The sequence below is a fragment of the Macaca fascicularis genome, chromosome 4 (genome assembly GCF_037993035.2).
Source record: "Macaca fascicularis isolate 582-1 chromosome 4, T2T-MFA8v1.1".
Lineage (NCBI taxonomy): Eukaryota > Metazoa > Chordata > Mammalia > Primates > Cercopithecidae > Macaca > Macaca fascicularis.
Window position 1 is genome coordinate 161,075,524 of NC_088378.1, and position 17,903 is coordinate 161,093,426.

General features: G+C 39.8%; 1 pseudogene; it reads left to right on the forward strand.

Annotated features, from left to right (window-relative positions):
• Nucleotides 1-9,730: 9,730 nt before the first annotated feature.
• LOC102128029 (S-adenosylmethionine decarboxylase proenzyme 1-like) lies at nucleotides 9,731-16,439 on the forward strand (annotated as a pseudogene).
• Nucleotides 16,440-17,903: the final 1,464 nt, after the last annotated feature.

The following is a 17,903-nucleotide window of genomic DNA, read 5'->3' on the forward strand; positions in this document are numbered from 1 at the left end:
GACTCTGACTGTTCTAAATCCTTTGCCTTGCTTTGTCATTAGTGACAAAGTTGTACTGTTTTAATTCAGCTCAGGCATGAAAGATGATTTTATTATTATTATTATTATGCTTGTCCCTTCCTTGACCAGAGGCTAAAAATGTCACTTGTCTGATTAAGCCAGCTACAAACTGCAGGAAGTAAGATATCACCTGGAGTAGTCTGTTTATTGGGAACACACTAAAATAAAGTGGTAGGAAACAGCTCTCCCTGCAATTATACATCAAGCTCTAATTTTCCATTCTGAAACATCAACATTCAACCACTAAATCTGACTTTCTTGTGCATGTCACTAGCTTTATGCTTTAGCTCAGACAGTGAAATTCCCCAACTCATCCTCCTGCTGTTCAACTTTTTGTTGTCGCTGCACAGCAAAGCTCATGTTATCTTACTCCTTTGGAAAAGGCACTGTGAAAGTTCCTTTCCCCCTGTTAAAAACCGGACGTGCTTATTGGCAGGCTGAAGCATATAATGTAGCCATGTATACATTTATTTCCCATGTGAATGTCTTTACTCACTGTGAAGAGAGCAAACTTTGCACTAGCAAACTGTTGCAGATGAATGATTTCCTTGTCAACAGGACAATGATGTAAAAGGCTTGTTCATACGGACATATTTGTACAATCTCTACATACTTGAAAGAAGCCAGATGCAAAAAGAGTATATACTGTGTGATTCCATTTGTGTAGAGTTCAAAACAAACAAAAAGAATCCCAGGTGTTAGAAGCCAGAGTAGTGGTTACTCCTGAGGGGGCTACACTGGAAAAGGCATGAGTGGTGTTTCTGGGTGCTGATAGTGTCCTGGTTTTGGGTCTTTATTATGGTTACATGGGTGCGTTCACTTCATGAGGATGTACGGAGTGTACACTTACAATACATGCACTTTCTGTTTGTATCATACATTTCAATCAGAGGTTGACACTAGAATACACTGAAAATGTTCTTCATGTAGGTCATCAGGATAGTAAGGATTTGAGGGTTTGGACCTAAGAGGTTCTGCATTTAGAGCACAGGATGTTATCACTGTTTTTCTTCTTTGCTATGTCTCATGACTATTAAACACCAAAATGCCATGCTGTAAGTGACCAGTTCCAGTTCTTTTTCTGAGAACATAAGCCGACTGCTTCCTTTCCTGGTACATAAACATGAATCGAGTGTGATGAATTTTTCAAAAAGCACTCTATGGCTAAGACAGCTCCGAGAATAAACACCAAGGCCTCTGCCCACGAAGAGAGGCATTTTAAACAATACTCTCAACCGCCCCCAATCCAACTGCCACCAAACAGTTGAGCTGAAGGGTAAAAGCCCACGTGTGCTGCAAAACCTGCGAGCAGGAAGTCAGACAGCATAGGTAATGATATCTACTCAGAGCCGGATTCACATCCTCCTTCACTCCATGGGAATTCTCAACAGTTGGTCTTGATGACTCCAGCAATGCCGAGGTTCATTAATCTATTTGCAGGCGCTCTGCTTTCTAATCCGCCTGTGTTTAGAGAGAAACGTCCTCAAAATTCTCTGTTGCAGCCTGCGACCTGGGTTCAGGGTTGAGTTCATGACGCGTTTTGGGACTCGAGACGGGAAGTGAAAGCTTTGAGTGATTCTGAAGTCAAGAGTTTTTCAGTTGGTAATCCCATGAAACATTTAACATCAAATCCACAATAATCAGAGAGAAGCACGGTAGGTAGTCTTCCGTGGTTGAGCAAACCTTCCTAGTCTACTATTTATGAAACTAGGCTGTGCTAAAACCCCCAAATATCTGAACCTTTTAGGGTAGACAAGAGAACCAGAGATTTCCTCATGTCCTTTGTTTATTTCTTAGGACACATGTCTGTGTTTTTCTGCTGAATTGTGGAGTGGGATTTCTGAATTAAATGGTTCTGCCCCATCACCCTAAGCCCTGGGGAGCTGGACAACTCTTGTTTGGTGGTTTCTATGATGGGCTACCTCTGAGAAGCACATTATTTCTAAAACACAGGGACTGCAAAATCTTTTGCTGGGTACCCTCCTTTTTGAGACATTATAGGATTTACAAATTGCCCTCAAGTATTTTCCTCTGTAAAAGGACTGTTGAATTAACCCTTCATAGTGAGGTTTCTGATATACAGTAAGTTTGTTATAACAACGTATTTTCCAAGATTCGCAGCAATGAATTCTCTGGACAGGGGCCAACACTACCTTGCCTTCCACTGACCTTGTGATAGATACCCAGAGAAACATCGGGGAGAGTCTCTTACATATTAATGGTCAGTCTGCTCTGGTTTCTAAATCAATCTCCTTTTCTTTCCTTCTTTCTTTCTCTCTTTCTCTCTCTCTCTCTTTCTCTCTCTCTCTTTTGCTTTCTCTCTTTCCCTTTCTTTCTTTCTTTCTTTCTTTCTCTTTCTTTCTTTCTTTCTTTCTTTCTTTCTTTCTTTCTTTCTTTCTTTCTTTTTCTTTCTTTCTTTCTCTTTCTTTCTCACCTTCCTGCCTTCATTTCTTCCTTCCCTCTATCCCTCCCCCACCTCCTTCCTTCCTTTCTTTTTCTTTTTTTTTTTTTTTTGGTTTTGGATCAAAACTATAATAAGGATTCTAGAACAGATAACACGTAAAATTATGGCGCCTCTAACAAAGCAGAATTGGCATAAGTATACAGCACTTCTGATCTCCCTTTAAAAAATCAGCAATCAGCCAAGATGTGACCACCTTCACTTCAATTCACTGTCAGGTTTTTTTTTTTTTTTTTTTTAGGTCTAATACTAGAAGATAATTGTGCCTCAATTAAAGGACAAAGTCTCTTAAAGCTACAACTTTTCGGAAGTCATTAGGGAGCGAATGCTAACAGCAAAAGTCCTCATGGTACACCTGGCGACGTGGGGACTGCAAAGGAAGGCTTGTTAGCACAGGGTTCCAGAAGGTTTGGCTGGATGAAATAATTGTGTGTATATATCCTGTCTTGGCCTTGGGAAAGAACAAGTTATTTCTGACTGAACTATAATCAAGAATTCTGTCAGTACCTCAGAGTACTAGACAAGCAAGCTCCTGGTTATCCAGGGACAACGTATAGTGCCACTGAAATGCCTTCTGTTTGAAATAAGTAATATGATTATTTGAGTTGTAGCATTCAGTGTGCTTTGTCATACTACCGATTTTGAACAAATCTTTCCTTTCTGCAAATCACCTCACAAATAACCTCTTTCCCAGGAGTCATGGGGACTAATTGTTTTGAAAACATAAAGTCCTAAGCTTGTCCCTGAGAGTGTAGTCACAGAAGCTCATAGTATTCAGGGCAAACAATTGGATTGTGCTTTTGTGGGCTCGGAGGGAGGATAGTCAACCGTACCCTGCTTTCTAGATGGAAAGAGGGCTCCGTTCCTTAGCAGAGCAAGGGTTAGAACCAGGACTGCTGATTCTTGTTGCAGCCCACCTTGTCACATACTTACTTTTGTGAAACTAACCTGTATTAATCTTCTGAAAGCTGGAGTAATTGATCTACAGATCATGAGTGAGTGGTCACAGGATTGCAGGGGTTAACTGGAGTGGCAGAGATGGAGGTAGCATTTGATGGAGTCTTGGCATTTTTCTGACAATACCCTGCAAAGATTCCTTGTTGAATTAACCAAAATGTTGAAAAGTTAGAAGGCAAATTTTTTGCTGCTATACCTTTCTGCTGGTCTCCTCCTGATTCTATATTTATGTGACACTGACTCTACGTCCTGTACAAACAGCTTTTAATATGTGTAGTAGCACTAATTAAAGGAAGGGAGCTGGAGAAAGGTTTACCTCATTAAGAGAAGCAGCTTTTGTTTTGTTCTAAAGGGCAGTCTGAAACACATTTCATCACTGTTGCTTCTTGAAGGGTATGATTTGGCTTTGATGAGCTCCATTATGAAGAGTAAGTTCAGGGTCAGCGCTGAAAAGAAAATAACTGTGCATATGTCTGGGACTGCATCCTCCAGAAAGACAGGAGAGAAATGACGTATGTGATGTTGACATCAGATTGGAGGCCATGCACCTAAGGTAGATAACTGGGAACTGGGATGTCAACTTCAGTATGGAAAGACATGCATGGGTGAATGATTCAGCTATTCCCACTGGAGCTACTTATCTCATGTATGGCATACACTGGAACTTTTGGGGCTTTGGGCCACTTTTAATATAGACTGGTTATTATCTATCCATTAAACCACTGGATGTAGCTATAATCTGTTAAGATAAAAGGCAGATTTCATTGTCTTCAGATGAAACGACTTTTGTTTGAAGCTAAAACAAAACCTTTCAGCCCCTCTCACAATAAAAATTAAAGTCTTTGTAAAGACTGACAAAATGGACCCCAGACGCTCTCCCTCACTCTGTCTGGGCAATCATTGCCCCTTTGTGGGTTCTTGAACACCCTAGCATGCCCTTTCCTCAGGGCCCACGTTGCCCTAGATAGATATTCCGATATGGGACCATGCTGCCATTCTTTTTTGCTTTTCTTTCTTTCTTTCTTTCCTTTTTTTTTGTAAAAATGGAATCTGACTGTGTGCTCCAGGCTGGTCTCAAACTCTTGGCCTCCTGCGATCCTCCTGCCTCAGCCCTTGACACTTACCTGGCTCACTTCTTCACTTCCTTTAACTCTTTTCTCACTTTCATCCTCAATGAGGCCCATACTGCCAACCCATTTAAAATTGTAGCCCCTCCCTCAGCACTCCTGGTTTTCCCACCCCTACTGAGCATGGACATGGAGTCATTGACTTGTCCTGGTCTCCATCTGTAACCTGTGTGACATCTTCCCAGAGCACATTTCATATTCTAAAAATAATAATGCTAAGTCATTATGTTACTTTAAATTGTTGACTTTTCCCCCACTAGAATGTAAACTGTCAAAGAGCAGAGGTTTTTGTTTCTTTCGTCTGCGGATGAATCTGTAGAACCTAGAATGGTGCCCAACATAGAGACATTAGTAGTATATTTGTTGAATGAACAAACGGTTGAATCTGTTAGAGCCCTGGTGAAGAATTAGGTACACAGAAAACTAAGCAATAAAAGTGTAAGGTGATTATCACCACCATTAGAAAAAAAATCCCCAAAAGTGGTCTGAGTAAGAAAATATAATCTTGGCTCAGAAATAAGCAGTATTTACAGAAGCAAGATACTGTAATTGCTGAACATTGATTAAACAAACATTTTGTTTTATCTTTATTGGGAAACGAGAAGAGTGGAGGGAAGGTGATGGTAATGTAAGACATCCAGGTCCTGATCTACTGTAATAGAAAGTCAAGAGAGAATGGCCTAAAAGTGATAAATCAAGAAATTATGGAGAAAATATGTTATTTAGCAATATGAATTTTCTCTGAGGGTGTGGGGAAGAGTGGGGTTGGAAACATGTTTTTCATTATAAAATATATTACTATTTGACTGTGTACAGCATACTACCTTGATAATAGTAAAAAATCATGAAAAAAGGAAAAAAGGAAACATTAAATAAGCCCTTTATTCAGAAAGTACTACATTTCTCTTCAAATTCTTTTTAACTTTTCTTCTTAAATACTTTCAGATGATTAATGCTATTTATTCTATGAAATATAAAATTAGATATCATGAAGTATTACAATTGCTAGACTATTAAAAATTGCTAAAGATTGCTTTAAGTGTAATTCATATAGTAAATTATAAATCATCTATAATAAATAGATAAATTATGTATGATGATTTAAATAAGTAATTACATTTTCTTTTCTTATAAATTCCACATTTAAAATGATAATATTGAACTATTTCCAATGTTTACTGGATGCTTAGATTTTTTTAAATAATGTATTTATGAGGAATCAATGCAAATACAAAGTTACAAATAAATACAAAGTTTCAATTTGCTATTATTTACCCTGGCCTCCAAAAAAACCCCACACATTGAAGACAAACAAGAAAATGAATTCGGAAAATGTAAAGACTGCTCTTTTGGCTGAAAGTTACAACATCATTTAGGTGAGTCAATCTTGGATTCACTGCTTAGCTCATGAATGAACTTTATTTAAAACAAAGCACAGAAGGGTAACAATGCACACCAGGGCCTGTCATGGGGTAGGGGGAGTGGGGAGGGATAGCATTAGGAGATATACGTAATGTAAATGACAAGTTAACGGGTGTAGCACACCAACATGGCACATGTATACGTATGTAACAAATCTGCATGTTGTGCACATGTACCCTAGAACTTAAAGTATAATTTAAAAAAAAAAAAAGCAAATAATAGCAACAATAAAAGAAAAGTCACTAAAACCACACACATATATAAACATAAATATAAATAAATTATATGTATAAATATATATAATATGTCTTTATTAAATAAATAAATATATATATACCCTTTTTCTAGCTTATTGATCAAGCACAGAAGACTAAGAGTCAAATTCCACCATCCACGTCTCCACATACCACAACACAACCTTGGCAAAGTCGTCCAGAACTTCTGATTACTGATGAGTGCACTTTGGATGTGCTGTCAGAATCAGGAGCATTTAACAAATAGCATTAACTGAATCATTTTAATGATTACTGAGGCCATGGTAGTGACCTTCAAAGGAGCATTATGTATTTGCCTATTTATAATTATCTCTATATATGTGTGGTTTAACGATGGTTTGGTTTCTTTCTAAATATTAGGGTAAAGACATATGTATGTATAAATAGATAAACACAGTCTGTAGACATGAAATTGTATAAATTATTAGGATATACACATGTGTACGTGAATGTATGACTTTCAGTTGCTACCGAGCAATAGGTTGGCCTGTAATATAGCAACTTTTAATTCAATCAGCCCATGAACATACTTAATAAACATAACAGAGAATGTGAATTATCTAAGATAAATTATTTATCATGATTTAAACTAGTAATTATGTTTTCTTATAAAATTAACATTTAATTTTTTTAAGTTAAAAAGTATGAGGTCTTTCATATATAGTCACATATTTGCTCCTATTATAGCATTCATTGCCTAGTATTATAAATGACTCGTCTCTCAGTACTTGACTAATAGGTGACATTCAATTTGTGAAAAGGAAGGAAGGGAGGATAGAAGGAAGGAAGGAAGGAAGGAAGGAAGGAAGGAAGGAAGGAAGGAAGGAAGGAAGGAAGGAAGGAAGGGAGGGAGGGAGGAAGGAAGGAAGGGGGAGGGAGGGAAGGAGGAAGGAAGGAGGAAGGAAGGAAGGAAGGAAGGAAGGAAGGAAGGAAGGAAGGAAGGAAGGGAAAGAAGGGAGGGAAGGACCCACACTAGGGCACCAGAGAGAGATTCCCAGAATGAACAATTTGGGTATTGATATAGTTTGGTTCTGTGTCCCCACCCAAATCCCATCTTGTAGCTCCCATAATTCTCACATGTTGTGGGAGGGACCTGGTGAGTCTTCCCTGTGCTGTTCTCATGATAGTGAATGAGTCTCATGAGATCTGATGGGTTTAGAAATAGGAGTTTGCCTGCACAAGTTCCCTCTCTTTGCCTGCTGCCATCCATGTGAGATGGGACTTGCTTCTCCTTGCCTCCTGCCATGATTGTGAGGCTTCCCCAGCCACTGGAACTGTAAATCCAATTAAACCTCTTTCTTTTGTAAGTTGCCCAGTCTCGGATATGTCTTTATCAGCAGTGTGAAAATGGACTAATACAGGTATCTTTTTTAGTAGATGAGAATCATATGGCTAATAGGAAACATTAAACTTTTACTTAATTCTATCATGTTTGGGCAGCAAATTGTCTGGGCTGTGTTGTTAGTAGAAAACTCAAATGAAAAACACAGCATATGCTTTTGGAGACTTACAGACTGACCTTACATCCAACAGAGAAGACACAGAGAATCAAACTAGAACACTCCAGGGAAGGCCACTGAAACAATCTCTAAAGGACTACAAAGGAGCTTTGAAGGGACAGTCTAAAGCATGCTTTCCATACAATAGAGCACACATTGGTGGGCTCTGTGGTGTCAGGCAGACGAGTCTGGCACAGAGTGACGGTCACACATGGACAGGGAGATCATTGAGCCCATGACGGGATTTCTCGTTATGTTCTAATACGGGTGGTTCCTGCTCACTAACACTGTGTTAAGATTGGACAGCATATACCAAGAGTGGCCCAGTCTGGGACTTCACATACACAAGATGCATTCACTCTGAATCAGATGAATGAGAAATCCACCAGTCTTTCAGGGCTTAGTGAGTTTCCATAGACCCAGGAAGGCGTATCCTGGGGCCCAAAGGCAAGTCAGGCAGTGATGAAGACTCCAGACAAGGTTCCTGGGATACAAAGAGTCAGAAACCTGGCAGACAGTCTATGTGAAAACAAAGAGATGCAACAAGACTCCAATATGAGATTAACTGAAGCCTCCTGTGTCCCCATGTTTCTTCTCACGGTCACCATGGTGGGGGAAGATAGACCCATTTTCTGGGGGCAAAGAGGATCCTTAGCCAGTGTCAAGGAGGGAGAGCACCAGGAAGAAGTTGTTCTGAAAGAAAGTTCTTTTTCAGGACTGAATTGACAGGATCATCTCCAAAGTGAAGCCGGGGTGGGGGCCGAGGGGTGAAAAACAAGAGGGAAATGTAGCTGTTTTGTAAAGCGCGTAAACGTTTTTCAGTCTGTTCTTCCACCCAGAAAAAGCAAGATGTAGGCCTTTCCATAATTGTAGACAAGATGAAACCAAAGTAGCCTCAGGCCTAAAACACCAATCCTTCATGACAGCTCTCTTGCTTTAATCTTGGCTCAGTGCTCAGAGTTCTGAAAAATAGACCATGCAGTACAACCTCCTGTTAATAGACGGTCGCCATCCATCGCATGCCTTCCACTCTTTGAGATGTGTGATGGTACCCTTTTAGGGTACAGATCAAATCCCACTGTAGCAAATTCTCAGAGAATGTCCTAGAATTTGGTTGCAAGGAATATTGCTTGAAATAAGAGAGAGGGCCATTGGCTGAGGATCAGGAATCTTATTATAATGACCACATCTACCATAATGTAATTTGACCTGTGTTCACATTGGGAATTGGGAGAAAGTCTTAAGAGATGATTTTTGAATGGCATCACTTATAGAACATGGCTAGATTTAACTTTATTCTTCCCGCATCTAGGACTGGCAGTTTGGCTTTGGGTCAGATTTTCTTCCCAGTTTCTCAGGCACTGACTCCATGCTACAAGGTTTGGGTTGCAAATATTGAGAGGGAATGCTTAAACACAAACAAAATGTCTCGCTGATTAAATGTCAGAGTGTAGTTTGCCTCCTGAAATTCAGGGAGGGGAGCCAGAGACCCGGGCTCCATGCCCAGCTCTTCTACTGACATTAGGGGTGACCTTGGGGGAAATTATTTAACTGTTTCCTGCCCAGTGAAATGTGACACTTGGGGGCATTGCAAACACATTCCTGAGGTTTGTAGTTCTTTGCAGATTTTTGAGCAGGCATGGGTTGCGTGGAGTTCTTTCTTCTGTTCCCTTTTCTACATGAACACCTGAGGCCCTTTATTTAAAAAATGCCAATAAGGAGTTCTAAATAGAAGGCACTTCTGGTATTAATGCTATCGACAACAGCATCATCTCCCAGAAGGAAAAGCAATGAGTGAACACATAACAGTGCTTTTTCTTATATGTATTATTTTCAACCCATTTGCAGGAAAATCTATTTTTTCTGTAAAATAAGCCAAGCATGTCTATGGCACGTAAAAAGTACCATTTCTTCATTTCCCATACTATCATGCAGCAAATTGCAGAAGAACATGGACTGGAGTTAGACCGCCTGTGTAACCTTACTCTGACAGGTCCCTTCAACTCCTCTGTGCCTCAGTTTCCTCTTTGGTAAAATCATCCCCATCTATTGGGCTCGCTATGAGGACAAAGTTGTGCACACATTTAAAGTGCTTCAAACAGTACCTGGAACTTAGTAAGCATTCCAGAAACGCTCACCTTTATTGTTGTTCTTGCTGCCATTAATGTGATGAGCCCTAGGAAAGAGCGTATGTTGCTACATTTAGAAAACGAAGACAAACTGGTTGTCTAAGGTAGAAGGAGTCAGTCAGTCAGTTACTAAAAAAGTACATAAAAGTGTTTCTTTAATTCAAAAGGTTTCTTTAACTCAATAGATCTTGGCCAGTCAACGGAATAGGAATCCATAGTTAGATGCTCTCTAGGAATCACATGGACAACTTTAAACATTTCACAATATTACCTCATTTTATACTTAAGGCTGCAAGTGGCTTCTGCTATGCGGATAGCAGGAAACTCAGCTTCAGCCAGGAGAAAGGGTTTAATTCAGATCAGAGCTGTAGCCAACCCAGGCAGGTACTTTAGATGCAGTGCACCGTGCCACGGTCACCAGGCGTCTATGTGGCTGTGTCCAGCCAATGGCCTAATGTGCACCACGATCCAGTGAGATCGGGAATGCTTGCAAAGACCTTCCTTCTCAATGCAGCCCCTCTTATCTTTATTAGGAGTACTCAGCACCTTCTTAGACACTGGGCTCAGAATCAGGGCCCAGATCTGCCACAGCTCAACCTCAAATATCCCTTTTAATGACTAACATTGTTTATGGCCCAGGGATACGCTTCTCAACATCTTTGTCTAATGTCCTTGAAACAGTAAATGACTGCATCTGAATGCTATGGAAATTTTGGGGTTGCATCCCTGCTGTCAGCACAGACAAAAGCACGACTCCAGAGTACAGGGAAAATTTAAGTGATGAGACCATTTGGGAGACAGAAAAGGTAAGTTAATTAATGTGTCAAATCCTTCTATTCTTTTTTATTAATTGATTGATTGATTTTTTTTGATACAGGGTCTCACTCTGTTGCCTAGACTGGAGTTCAGTGGCCCGATCTCAGCTCACTGTAACCTCCGCCTCCCAGACTCAAGCAGTTCTCCTGCCTCAGCCTCCCGAGTGGCTGGGATTACAGGCGCCACCAACATGCCCGGCTAATTTTTGTATTTTTAGTAGAGATGGGGTTTCATCATGTTGGCCAGGCTGGTCTTGAACTCCTGACCTCAAATGATTCACCCACCTTGGCCTCCCAAAGGGCTGGGATTACAGGCATGAGCCACTGCGCCTGGCCCAATACTTCTACTCTTGTACAACAAAATAGTCTTTCTCAGTGTTACGCAGCATTGATTTCCTGATTCTTCTCCTGTTTGTGGTTCTGGAGGTACTTGGGAATTAGCAAGGTATTTTCAATAGTTGCACATAGTAGCTAGGAGACATTTTACTATGTTAAACAATCATATTATTTCAAATTTATATGTGGATCTAGAAGTTGCTTGAGTGATACCAATGTTTTATGTTGGCAACTAGATGAAATATTGAAAGCTAGAATTGTGAATCGTTTTATTAAAACACTTAATAAGTTTAAAGTGTTATTTCATTTAAATACATTTTATTTTAAAAGTTCATATTTATTAATCATAATTTCTATGTAAACAACTTTTATTATACATTTTGACTTCATGTAACACAATTTCTATTTTTTCTCTTAGTTTCAATAGAAAACTCACTATTTTGGAAGAAAGATAACATTAAAAAATAAATAATTTTAATTTTTCAATTTTAGTATTTATTTAAATTTGCTCTTAGATAAAACTATATTTATATTTTGTATATATTGCACACAATCACATTTTTAATTCTTTGGTTTATTCCTAACCATAGAACCAACTATGTGGAAATCTTTGCTATCACAACATTATTAGTGTCTTTGCTGAAATGAAGGCAAGAAAAAAAATATGGAGTATATACACAATACCTCAAGAACTACGTGTCCCTTTTTTTTTTTTTTTTTTGAGAAGGAGTCTCGCTCTGTCGCCCAGGCTGGAGTGCAGTGGCGCGATCTCGGCTCACTGCAAGCTCCGCCTCCTGGGTTCACGCCATTCTCCTGCCTCAGCCTCCCGAGTAGCTGGGACTACAGGCGCCCGCCACCACGCCCAGCTAATTTTTTGTATTTTTAGTAGAGATGGGGTTTCACCGTGTTAGCCAGGATGGTCTTGATCTCCTGACCTTGTGATCCACCTGCCTCAGCCTCCCAAAGTGCTGGGATGACAGGCGTGAGCCACCACGCCCGGCCAGACTATGTGTCTCTTTACAGTTCATCCAGACATGGCCAACCTGTTCACAGGACACCAGGACATCCGTGATAATAATTAAAGTCTATTTTCTTTGATATTTCTTTTGATATTTTAGAAGATGACTTTTAGTCACCGAAAAACCATGGCTTTGCACATCTTCTTTTCTTGTGTCTTTACGAATGTGTGTTTCTTATGGTAGGAGGCCAATACAGTTGGTTCTTGTTATTTTGGTAGTTGCGTCCTATAAAGTCACAGGGAACACTGAATTATCAAATCCTAGACAATTGCCCTGCGGAAATGCATGGGTAGGTTCCTGGTCACAGCATTTTTATCAACTGATGAGTTCATAAACTGTTCCTGTTCAAAGACACCTTATTTAACATATATTGTTGATTTCATTAATGTTGAACTCAGGGTTAACAGCACTATCGCTCATGTCTGAGCGATGCCCATTGTATGTTCTCCATAAAGCTCATCACAGCCTCCCTGCAGTTAGGGGCACTGCATGGCAGCGATCCCCTACCTTTTTGGCACCAGGGACTGGTTTAATGGAAGATAATTTTTTCACAGACCGGGGGGTGGGAAATGGTTTCAGGATGATTCAAGCCCATTACATTTATTGTGCACTTTACTTCTATGATAATTACATTGTAATAGATAATGAAATAATTATATAACTCATCATAACATAGAATCAGTAGGAGCCATGAGCTTGTTTTCCTGCAACTAGACAGTCCCATCTGGGAGTGATGGGAGACAATGACAGATCATCAGGCATTAGATTATCATAAGGAGCATGCAACCTACATCCCTCGCATGTACAGTTCACCATAGGGTGAACCATAGGGTTTGTGCTCCTATGAGACTCTGATGCCATTACTGAGCTGACAGGAGGCAGAGTTCAGGCGGTAATGCGAGCGATGGGGAGTGACCATAAGTACAGAGGAAGCTTCGCTGACTCACTGGCCACTCACTGCCTGCTGTGAGGCCCAGTTCCTAACAGGTGGTGGACCAGTACCCTGCTGTCTGGCACTTCAGCACGACACTTGGGGTCATTCTAAACAGCAAAACTACCCAAAAAAGCACTAAAACTTGAAATATGTGACACTAAATAGACCATAAAAAGGACACCCATTTACTAGATGACAGCTGAAAGGAGGAGGCAGAGATTCGCCTTGTTCATTTCAGCTGGGAACATCGCATTGGCAACTCAAAATGTTTGCCTTCCTTCCAGTCTGTGAATGTCCACAACAGTGACTCAAGAGCTGATTTTGGGATTCTAAATGAATTTTAGCTAGTAAGCAAATTAGCAAATACAGAATTTGAGAATAAGGCAAATCAATTGTACATATTTCATATAATAGTTTGTTAACTTGACTTATAATTTTAAATACTTAGTCATATGGTATGTGAACTTCTGTTTGTATTCTTAGGCCCTACAAATGTGAGGAATGGGACTGGAACACAACATTTGTTGCTGAAGTTACATATTTTGGTATGTTTGATAAATTTAGGTAAATATCATGAGAGATAATTCATTTTAGAATAGAATATTTTAAAGACTAATTTAAATGCTAACGAAAATCTGCTGCAGCCAATACTCTAACAGAAAAAGTTAAAAAGATCCAAAAGTGTACTGTGCTGTTTTTCTAAGTGTATCATAAATTTCAATATTAAATGAATGTGTCTCTTAATAGTAGTAAAATAAGAAAGAGTGTTGTACTCAGAGCAGGGTGACACACATTAATTGTTGAGTTTCAAGCAACTGTAAGCAGTTTTGTGCCACTGGAAGAGAAGATGATTCTGGTTGTGTGGAACGGACACAAGAGATTAGGCAAAGGATAACTCACACCAGGCAACTTCTTAGGAACTGTCTCCAAAGCTGGCTCTGGAGAGCCCCAATTTCTCAGAATGTTGCAATGAAGAAAGGGGGTTGTAAGTCAGCTAGCTGTAATTTAGAGACTAGAGATTTCAGAACCAATGGATTGTTTGTGTGAGGCAGAGTGGGGGAGTAGATCAATAGAGAGACTGATAGTGTGCGTAGGCTGATGACTGGATAGATTTTTTTTTAAGTCACCTCTAGTCCTATTTGTTTATCTTTACTTTTGTTGCCTGTGCTTTTGGTGTCATACCAAGAAATGTTTCTGTGTATCAAAGGAAACAATCAGTAGAGTGGAAAGGCAACCTATGGAATGCAGAAAATATTTGCAGATTACATAGTGGATAAGGGTTTAATATTCAGAATCTGTAAATAACTCTTACAACTCAACAACAAAAAATCCAAATGAGCAAGGGATTTGAATAGACATTTCTCCAAAGAAGATATACAAATAGACAACAAACATATAAAAAGATGTTCAATATCACCAATCGTTAGAGAATGCAAATGAAAACCACAACGAGATGTTGCTTCACATCCATCAGGATGGCTACCATAATAAAAAACACACACATAGAAAATAACAAGTGTTGGTGAGCATATGGGGAAATTGGAACCTATCTGCCCTGTTGGTGGGAGAACAAATGGTGCAGCTGCTGTTTAAAACTCTATGGAGATTCCTCAGAAAATTAAAAATAGAACTACTACATGATTTGGCATTTCAATTTCTGGGCAAATATCCAAAAGAATTGAAAGCAGAACATTGAAGAAATATTTGCACACCCATGTTTAGAGCACCATTATTCACAATAGCCAAAGGTGGGAACAACCCGAATGTCCATTGCCAGATGAAGGGATAAACAAGAGATGTTCTACACCTACAGTGGAATATTATTCAGCCTTCAAAAAGAAGGAAATCTTGTCACATGCTACATTATGGATAAATCTTGAAGACATATGGTAAGTGAAATAAGCTAGTTACAAAAAGGCAAATACTGTATAATCCCATTTGTATTAAGTATCTAAAATTCATGGAAACAGAAAATACAATGGTGGTTGACAGGGGCTGGGAGAGAGAAATGGGGAATTGTTCAACAGGTATAAAGTATCAGTTTTGCAAGATAAAAATGTTCTGGAGATCAGTTTCACAGCAATGTGAGTACCCTTAACACTACTAAACTGGATGCTTAAAAATGGCTCATATGGGCTTACGTTATATGGCCAGAAACATTAGCTAGTGCTTATCCTACTCTCTCTAATGGGAAAGCAGTGGATTACCAGAGACTGAACTGTATCTGCCTCTATTTCCAAGAGACTCACATTCAACTTGGGCTCACAAAAAGCTGGGAAAATTTCATGAGTCCTTTAAAAAAAAAAAAAAATTAATATAAAACTACAGCAAAAAAAAAAAAAAGCAATCTGAACTTTAGTAACACAGCTGAAACCATCTGTAGCAGTGGCAGCTATGGCAGGAAAAGAGGTTTAATTTAGTTGATTTTCTGTGGCTGTTGGTTTGTTCACTGGGAGCTGCACATTTTTCCTAAGAGACCGAGAAGCTGCTAGAGGTCTGGTTCTCCTGGAAGCAACTCAATGTAAACCAAGGATCTGGGGCTTTTCATACCATTCTGAGATCTGAATGGGGGCATACCTTTTTGTTTGTTTGTTTTGGGAAGAAAGTCTTGCTCTGTCACCCCGGCTGGAGTGCAGTGGCCCAATCATAGCTCTCTGTAGCCTCGAACTCCTGGACTCAAGTGTTCCTGCCGCCTTGACCTCTCAAAGTGCTGACATTACAGGCCTGAGCCCCCGTGCCCGGTAGAGACGTTTCATTATGAAGACATGTGGTACCACTCTCTTGCTGAAAGCACTGGTTCTCCTTTTGAAGCTTGCTAGGGATTACAATGGATTTGACTCAATTCAAAGCTTCCTTTATTTTCCTAAGGATTTCATGAAGCCTTCTCACTAAAGGAACCTGCGATTTTCAGAAAGAAATTGAGTTTCTTAATGCAATTTTTCCAAATGGAGCAGTGTATTGTATGAGACATGTGAATTCTGACTGTTGGTACTTACATATTCCAGATTTCCCAGAGAGTAGGGTAGTAAGCCAGATCAAACCCTGGAAATGCTGATGAGAGAGTGTGACCAAGCAGTTAAGGGAAGATTTTTTCTCATGAAAGACTGTGTCACTACAAAGGATGTCACTCAGACTGGAAATGGTGCCCTGACACCAGGTTCTGTCATTGATGCCACACTATTCGATCCTTCTGGGCTGTTAATGAAAGGAACAAAATCAGATGGCACTTATGGAACTATTCACATCACTCCAGAACCAGAATTTTTGTACATCAGCTTTGAAACAAACTTAAATCGGACTTCCTGTGCTGACCTGATCAGGAAAGTCGTGGAAGTCCTCAAGCCAGGAAACTGATGACCACTTCATTTTTTTAATGTTTCTTATTTTTTTATTTTTGAAACAGAGTCTTGCTGTCGCCCAGGCTGGAGTGCAGTGGCGTGATCTTGGCTCACTGCAACTTCTGCCTCCTGGGTTCAAGCGATTCTTCTGCCTCAGCCTCCTGAGTAGCTGAGATTACAGGCGCGCACCATCATACCCGGCTTATTATTGTATTTTTCGTAGAGACGGAGTTTTGCCATGTTGGCCAGGCTGGTCTTGAACTCCTGACCTCAATTGATCTGCCCGCCTCGGCATCTCAAAGTGCTGGGATTACAGGCGTGAGTCACCGCGCCCAGCCCACTTTGTTAATCAGAGTTCTACACAGTGCTTTTTTGTCCCAGATGATTGAAGGTTTTAAGTGTCTTGATTGTCAGAGGGTTATGTTCAATGATTATAATTTTGTTTTTACCAGTTTGGTTAAGAAGCAGCAACGGCACCATTGACTAAGAAAAATGAAGAAAATATCACAAAAGATGAACACTCATAGAAAGAGGTGGCTGCTTTTTAGATGTTGAAACCAGGGGCCATGCTTTCCATAACTACTACCTTGTAGTTTCAGAAACCCCAGATACAATGAGAGTGTAATCATTTTTTAATTGTATGTGTTATTATATCAAGGAGTTAGATATATTGCAGCAATGCTTTCTTCTGTGTTTAGATATTCTTTGCCATTCTTACTGTGAAACTGAAGTGCATGTAGAAAAAATCTTTTACTATATGAAACTTTACAACACTTGTGAAAGCAACTCAATTTGATTTAGGCACAGTGTAATCTTTCTCCAGGTATCGTCCAAAATTCCCCATAGACAAGACTTTTATCCTCAGCCTAACCATCTGGGACTGTCCAATTAAATTGCTGCCAGAATTTTACATCCAGTTTCATCTACTTTCCAGGCTGTATTCTTTACTAACGTTATTGAAACCAATTTCTGCTTCACACAAATATTTTTTTGAAACAGCAATTAAAGTTTTTCTTCCATGAGTGAAGTTCTTTTGGGAAAAAAAAAAAGGTTAAAGTGGTTTTTTTTGTTTGTTTGTTTGTTTGTTTTATGGAGTCATGTTCTATCACTCAGGCTGGAGTACAGTGGTATGATCTCGGCTCACTGCAACCTCCGCCTCCCAGGTTCAAGCAATTCTCCTGTCTCAGCCTCCCAAGTAGCTGGGATTATAGGCACCCACCACCACACCTGGCTAATTTTTGTATTTTTAGTAGACACAGAGTATCACCATATTAGTCAGGCTGGTCTCGAACTCCTATTGCCCGCCTCAGCCTCCCAAAGTGCTGGGAATCAGGAACATTTTACTTCTCCCTATACAGGGAGACAGGGGCAGGATGTCAATCCTCGTTCTTCTGACTGGCTCTGCTTAGTACGTGAATGGTTCAGATGGGCCATGATTAGTTCTCACTCTTTGTCCTTGTTCCTGAAGTTAGTTATCTATTGCTGCATGTCAAATTACTCAGAAATGTAGTGACTTACAACAACAACATTA